At 40.4% G+C, this 8,372-nt stretch overlaps 1 pseudogene; it reads left to right on the top strand.

Annotated features, from left to right (window-relative positions):
• Positions 1 to 249: 249 nt before the first annotated feature.
• On the top strand, positions 250 to 3,232 carry LOC102473718 (zinc finger CW-type PWWP domain protein 2 pseudogene; annotated as a pseudogene).
• The last annotated feature ends 5,140 nt before the right edge of the window (positions 3,233 to 8,372 follow it).

Here is an 8,372-nt window from a genome sequence, read left to right as displayed (position 1 = left end):
ATCTTGAGCTCGCTCTGGAAGGGAGTTAAGTTACTTGGGTTACTTGGGAGCAGTTTAGGACATACTTGGCCTAGGGCTGCATTCTCCCTACTGAGTGAAAACTTCGAGTGCACTACCCAATGCTCTGGGGAATAGGAGTTTTTTTGGTTTGGTTGGGAGAATGACACAGTTCCCAGACCTGTGTGAGAGCCAGGCCCTGGCCCCTTTAATCATTCCAATGATGTCTCCCTGGCCCGAGTTGTTGTCCTCATGAACATCCACTGGTCAGTATGTGCGGATGGTGAGGAGGTTGGAGAGGAGAGTGAAACCTTAGGAGGAAGGAACCTAGGACCCCATCACCACATAAAAGGTAGTTACTTGTTAATCAGAAGCATTTACCCAGAATTATTACCTGAATAAGAAACGAAAACAAAAATACCTTCTAATTTGGTTGCATTTTGTGTATATTTATTACAGCACAGACAAAAATATTCTAGTTAACGCAGTGAGGGACTTTATTTAGCCCCAGGAACATATAGAATTACTCTTGTCATTTTTAGGAAATTCAGACCCCTTGGGTCAGCAGGTGGTGTAGAGGTTGAGGCAGCTGCATCCTACATGGCCAACTCTGCAGTTCAAGTCCTGGACCAGGCAGCTTGAAAATCATGCTAGGCATGTGTGCATACATGCCCCAAATCCCAAGAGGAGAAGGGATTACAGCATGGCCATACCCCTGGGGGGTGATTTTTCACTTTCTGTCTCTGTCTCTATAGTGAGAACACACACCCTGTAGCAAAAATCTCTCAAAAAAAAAAAAAAAAAGAATATTGCCTGGACCAACCCCATAACCTAGTGGTTAAAGGAGGCCAATTTCACATGGTTGACCACAGTTCAAATCCTGTTCCCAATATCTTGAAAAAACACATTGGGCATGTGTGCTTGCAAGCCTCCAATTCCAATAGGATGGATAAATGGAGGAGAAGGGATTGTGGCATGACCACACTCCACTGAGGAATGCCCCCCACCCCCTCATACTCTCTAGCAACTAATTAAGAAAAGGGAGAGAATATGGCCTATTAGAATAATATGCCAATCCAGTAGTTGCAATTTAAAATATGTAAGGGATTGATTGGATTAGACATGTGATTTTTACATTCAAATATTGCTATGGTTGTAAACAGTATTAAGATATTTAAGAGAACTTAAGATTTACCATATTTATACATTTGTTCATTAGACTTGTAGAATTACATTATTCGGAAGTTTTTTTTAAATGTACATTTAATTTATTAGATTTATGGAATTTCTTAAGTACTTGGAAAGGTTTTGTTTATTAAACAGATGATTGAAATAGGAACTACAAAGTATTAATTTTATTATTGCAATTGAAAATGTTTAATGGAATTTAACTAGCCATATGTAAAATAGATTAAACATCCAACAAAGCCACTCATAAAAGTACTTGCTATAATGCTGGCCCATATGGTTGCCCAAAGTTTGAACCCTAGCCCTGGCAGCTTGAAAAACACCCTGTACATGTGCATGCAGTCCCTAAATCCTACCAAGATGGGGGAATAGAGAAAGGATTGTAACGTGACCGCACCCTATCGTGGAGTGCTTTCACTCTCTGGCAAATACACGCACCTTCTGGCAATTAAAAAAGAGAAAAAAAGCATTACATCTACTTTTGGTCAAGTTGGTGTAACAGGGATTGGGTTTACTCTTCTATCTGAAACAACACCCCTTGCCCCAACTACCATATTACACAAGGTATAAGATAGTGATTTTCAATAGAGCCTGACAACTCTCCCAGCTTATTGGCTGGAGAGTCTCTAGGCAGAAGGTGAACCCAGGTGCTGCCCAGAATCCCCCTGAGTTGAGGGGATGCCAATGAATCTTGAGAGACTAAAGTAGTTCGAGTTCACAGGACAAGAGACTGTAGAGGAAAGAGCTGCAGGATCTGAGAAAATATAGATAGGTCATATCCTTTTGAACATTAGAAATAAATCAAATTCCAAATGTATACAGAAGTCTATAGCATTTCTATACACGAACAACAGGCAGACTGAGATAGAACTGAAAAAAGTTATTCCATTGGGAACCAGCAGTTAGCGTAATGGCTATGTCGCTGGACTCCCACGTAGTTGACCGCAGTTCGTGTCCCAGACCCGGTGGCTTAAAACTCACGCCGGGCGTGTGTGCGTGCGTGCGTGCCCAAGGTCCCGAGAGGAGAATGGAGGAGAAGGGATTGCAGCGTAACCATCCCCCCTGGGCGTGCGCTTGCCAGACAGACAGAGAGAGACATAGAGACAGAAAGCTAGAAATCACCCCCCAGGGGGGATGGCCACGCCGCAATCCTTTCTCCTCCATTCTCCTCTCGGGATCTTGGGCACGCACGCATGTGGGAGTCCAGCGGCATAGCCATTACGCTAACTGCTGGTTCCCCAGTCAACTGATTTTTGGCAAGGGGTACCAGTCAATCCAATGGGAAAAGGAAACCCTCTTCAGCAAATGGTGCTGGAAAAACTGGATTTCCACCTGCAGAAAGATGAATCACCCTCTACCACTCACCTTTGACAAAAATCAAGTCAAGGTGGATCAAAGATCTAAATCTAAGACCTCAAACTATAAAACTGCTTCTAAGAAAACACTGGGGGAGGACGCGAGGTGGCGGCGGGGACAGCCAGGAGAATGTAAGAACAAAAAGAAGTGGTACACTACAAGAAGCCTACCTGCTCTGTGGATATTCTCATGAGCAAAGACTGGAAATGTGCTGCCTATCCAAACAGGAGAAATCCAAAACAGATGCCAAAGTTGCTGTGGTAGCCAAGAAAAGGGTGCAAGTTTCAAAAAAATAAAATTGAGAAGAAAAAGCCCAAATTTAGAAAATAGAAAAGGAAAGGAAATTTAAAATGCTCGTTGGAAAAATGTTTGCTCAGATGATGCCTTATCAAAGGAAAACATGGTTGTTTCTGAGACAGAAGTTTTACTAAAAGAGCTGGAGCAAATGCTACAGCAAGCATTAGAACCCACAGCAACACCCAATGAGTCTGAAGAAGATCGTGGAGAGGAAATAAATACAGGAGAAAAGTTATCTAAATGCAGCCCTGAAGCTTCTGCAGACGGTCCATTTGAAAACTGCTATGAAGAGGACTATCTTATAATTGATGGGAAAAAATGAAAAGCTGGAGAATGTATTGAGAATATAACAAACAAGTTTAAAGAAATAGATGCTTTAATGTCTGAATTTTAGAGCATTGTATATATTTTCAAAAGTGAATTTGGAAAACATTGACATCTTTTTATTTTCTTGAAGTCAAAACTTAAAAATATTTAGTAAAATAGGTATACGTTATACCAAAACTAATATTTAAAATAACTTTCTACTTTACCTTTTGTGAATGTCCGTGGTTTCAAGAGAGGGTTAAAATTCGAATTTAAAAACTCCTAATGTTTTTGTTGGTAGTATTTTTTCTTCTTTGCTCTAACTTTAAATATTTTATGAAACTTACCTCATAAGCGCTTGCTTTACACTGGTCATGTAGGCCCTTTCTTCAAATGTGGCGGTTAAAATGGCTGCCAAAACTGTTTCAATTCTTAGCGATTCAAATCTAGTATTATTAGAGAATATATACTTGTAGTGGCATTAAACTATTATAAAATAAAGGAAATTTTTTAAAAAGGTAAAAAAAAAAAAAGAAAAAGAAAACACTGAGGGAAACTCTGGGAGACATTGGGTTAGGGATAGACTTAAATAAAACCCCCAAAGCACGGTTGATAATCCTCAAAATAGACAAGTGGGATTACATCAGACTAGGAAGTTTCTGCATGGCAAAAAAAACACAGTAATTAGTGTGAATCGACAGCCCTCAGAATGGGAAAATATTTTTGTAAATTATGCATCAGATAAGGGACTGATAACCAGAATTCACAAGGAATTCAAGCAGCTGTTTGGAAAAAAGATGATCAACCCTATTAAAAGATGGGAGGAGTTGAAAAAAACACTCTGTAAAGATGACATACAAATAGGAGGTTTACTATGCGGCTAATGAACCTTGAAATGATAAATGTCATGTGTTCAAATGTGTGTGTTTTCTCTCTAATCTAGAGAAACTATCATTATTTATATGGGGTACAGATTCTTATGAGAAGATAATCACAGAAAATGTGACTAAAACAGTTTAATATATTTATAATAATAACCTAAAAATAATTCCTTTTAAAATTATTCCCTATAATAATAATTTTAAAATAAACCAATATAGGAAACACACAAAATTAAAATCATCACAATTTTTCAAAGTATAAAATTAAAACTAAAAATGAATAATATTGGGGAATAGAGACAGAACATAAATAATAAATTATTCTTATATAATATATATACTATATATTAAACTAGATGTGACGATTTTCATTATACTGCTAACAGAAAATTTTGTATAACTATTGTAGTTTAAGGAATTATTGACTATGTTTTATTCAGATAATGAAGTAAATTTGTGGTTCTGACAAATTATATGGTTCTTTTTTGCAGTTATCTAAATGCAGCCCTGAAGCTTCTGCAGACGGTCCATTTGAAAACTACTATGAAGAGGACTATCTGGAAATAAATACAGGAGAAAAGTTATCTAAATGCAGCCCTGAAGCTTCTGCAGACGGTCCATTTGAAAACTGCTATGAAGAGGACTATCTTATAATTGATGGGAAAAAATGAAAAGCTGGAGAATGTATTGAGAATATAACAAACAAGTTTAAAGAAATAGATGCTTTAATGTCTGAATTTTAGAGCATTGTATATATTTTCAAAAGTGAATTTGGAAAACATTGACATCTTTTTATTTTCTTGAAGTCAAAACTTAAAAATATTTAGTAAAATAGGTATACGTTATACCAAAACTAATATTTAAAATAACTTTCTACTTTACCTTTTGTGAATGTCCGTGGTTTCAAGAGAGGGTTAAAATTCGAATTTAAAAACTCCTAATGTTTTTGTTGGTAGTATTTTTTCTTCTTTGCTCTAACTTTAAATATTTTATGAAACTTACCTCATAAGCGCTTGCTTTACACTGGTCATGTAGGCCCTTTCTTCAAATGTGGCTGTCAAAATGGCTGCTGAAACTATTTCAATTCTTAGCGATTCAAATCTAGTATTATTAGAGAATATATACTTGTAGTGGCATTAAACTATTATAAAATAAAGGAAATTTTTTAAAAAGGTAAAAAAAAAAAAAGAAAAAGAAAACACTGAGGGAAACTCTGGGAGACATTGGGTTAGGGATAGACTTAAATAAAACCCCCAAAGCACGGTTGATAATCCTCAAAATAGACAAGTGGGATTACATCAGACTAGGAAGTTTCTGCATGGCAAAAAAAACACAGTAATTAGTGTGAATCGACAGCCCTCAGAATGGGAAAATATTTTTGTAAATTATGCATCAGATAAGGGACTGATAACCAGAATTCACAAGGAATTCAAGCAGCTGTTTGGAAAAAAGATGATCAACCCTATTAAAAGATGGGAGGAGTTGAAAAAAACACTCTGTAAAGATGACATACAAATAGCCTAAAGGCATATGAAAAAATGCTCACCATCCCTCATGTAAGGAAAATGCAGATCAAAACAACAATGAGATACCACCTAATCCCAGTCAGAATGTCTAAGATTAAAAGAACAAAAAATGATAAGTGTTGGCAGGGGTGTGGTGAAAGGGGAACTCTTACACTGCTGGTGGAATGTAAATTGGTCCAGCCACTGCGGTGAAGAGATGATTTAAAACAAAAATAGTAGCACTATGGGTTTGACTGTCTGAAGGAGAACTAGGGGAATTCTATTTGTTCTTAAGCTAAATGTAGCCCTCCACTGTATTAGCTAGACAAATATCTACTATAACAAATATGCACAAAGCATGTAATAACTCAAGATAGCTCTGTGGCATAGGGATAACGAGCTGCTCAAGAGAGCCAGATCCCGTGGCAACCACAGAATAGAGCCCCAGCTCGGTCCATCTGAAACACACCATGCCCAGGACCTGACAGGCTGGAGAACTGAAGGAAGGGAATGGCAATGTGACCAGGCCCTCTGGAAGGTGGAGGGTGCCCCCTTCTCTTTTTTACACACTTGGGCATGTGTGTGCTCTTTCATCAATAAAAAGAAAAAAACATTTTCATGTATAATAACTCAAGTGAAGTAGAATAATTTTTCCCCCTTGCTTATGATACGATTCAGGGCAAGAGTTCCTGATTGGCAGTTCCTTCATAAGCTGATCCAGGGACCTAGCTTTCTTCCTTCTGAAGCTTCACTTTTCCTCTGACTTCCTCACCATCCACCTCCACCAGGTAGAAAGGAAGAACAATCCATACCTTTAGGCAAGTTGTAAGAGCCAGGTCTGAAAGTGGCTTCAATCCATCCTATGCTCCATTAAAAAGGATTTAGATATGAGCTGGCTTTATGGCCTGGTGGTTAAGGCAGTCAGATTGATCCCACATGGCTGACGCTGAAGTTCAAGTTCCAGACTCAGCAGCTAGAAAAACACATCAGACGCCTGTGCTTGCGTGCTCAAAATCCTGACGAAAGGGAGAAAAGACAAAGGGTTATGGTGTGACCATGCCCCATCTCTCTCTGTCTCTCTCTGTCTCTTTCTGGAGAGTATATGCTTCCTCTGACAAAATTGAAAAAAAATGAGGAGAAGAAGAAGAGGAAGAAGAAGGATTTGGTCACACATACAGATTTACTTTGCTGAAATGTTACTACTTTATTGGACACAACTCACTTCTCTCTCTCTGTCTCTCTCTTTTTTATTTTTTTTTAGATTTTGCTTTGCTATAGGGCTCATGTGCTCACTGGAAAGACAGAAAGAAACAGAGTCAGAAAGCAAGAAATCACGCCCTCAACCCAGGGGGAATGGCCACCGTGCAATCCCTTCTCTTTCATTCTCCTCTCAGGATTTTGGGCATGCATGCACTTGGACCCAGAATGAATCTTAAGTCGCCAAGTCCAGGACTCGAACCACAGTTGATTATGTGAGAGTCCAGCAACGTAACCATTATGCCATCTGCTGGTCCCCAGAAATCACTTTTCTTTTCTTTTCTTTTCTTTTTTTTTTTTTTGGTTAATTTTGAATTTTGGGGGGGTTGAGAGGTTTTTGCTATAGGGCGCATGCGCTTGCTAGACGGACAGAGAGAGAGAGAGAAACAGAAAGCGAGTAATCACCCCCCCAGGGGGGATGGTCACGCCGCAATCCCTTCTCCTCCATTCTCCTCTTGGGATCTTGGGCATGCATGCACATGCGCCCAGTGTGAGTTTTAAGCCACCAGGTCTGGGACGCGACCCTTGGTCGACTACATAGGAGTCAAGCGACATAGCCATTACGCTAACTGCTGGTCCCCAGAACTCACTTTTCTATACTGGCATGATCTGATACTGTCTGACTGTCCCCAGTACCTACAAAACCTGAGCCTAAGTCCATATCGTCTTTCTCCACTTTAATGGAGGACAAGGTCCTGATGCCTGATTCATAACCAAGAAGTAAACACAGTGATGAAAGTTCTATGTACTTCCCAGACAGGCGTATGAACTCAGGTTATGAGATTAAAGAACTTAAGAATGGGAAAGAAGGGGTGCTCTGGGAACTAACTGTACATTCAATTTTTCAGGTCTCAGCCAGGAAAGACCCGTTTGGGATGGAGGAGGGTACACAAGCAACGGAAACCAAAGGGTTTCATTGAATGACCAGAATGAAGCGATTTCGTCATACTCTGTCAGCACCATGAACTCCAGCAGCAATTCGGAGACTGCAAAACCCTCGTCAACAGACTCGACCGCCACCAGGACATCTGTGACCAGCTCACCGTCCACTACTGCAGTGACATCTACCAGCAGCTCCGTGACAAGTGCACCCTCAACATCGAGTCCAACACCCACCGGCACCTCAGTGACCTCGTCATCCTCTGCCAGCACTCAAATCTCTCCCAGCACTTCTAAGCCTTCCACACCCTCATCATCCAACACAATCCCCACCAGCACATCTGTGAGCAGCTCACAGTCCACAAGTGCAGTGACATCTACTAGCACGTCCATGAAAACTACACCCTCAACATCGGAACCAAGACCCACCAGCACTTCACTGAACTCGTCATCCTCTGCCACCACTCAGACCTCCACAAGCATCTCTGAGACCGCCAAACCCTCATCAGACTCGACACCCACCAGCAGCTCAGTGACCAGCTCACCGTCCACTAGTGCAGCCACACCTACCAGCACCTCCGTGACAAGTGCATCCTCAACATCGAGTCCAACACCCACCAGCACCTCAGTGACCTCGTCATCCTCTGCCAGTACTCTGACATCCCCCAGCACCTCTGAGACCACCACACCCTCAGCAGCCGCGGCA

This window comes from Tupaia chinensis, unplaced genomic scaffold (genome assembly GCF_000334495.1).
Source record: "Tupaia chinensis unplaced genomic scaffold, TupChi_1.0 Scaffold000465_1, whole genome shotgun sequence".
Lineage (NCBI taxonomy): Eukaryota > Metazoa > Chordata > Mammalia > Scandentia > Tupaiidae > Tupaia > Tupaia belangeri.
This window is presented reverse-complemented; position numbering and strand designations above follow the sequence as displayed.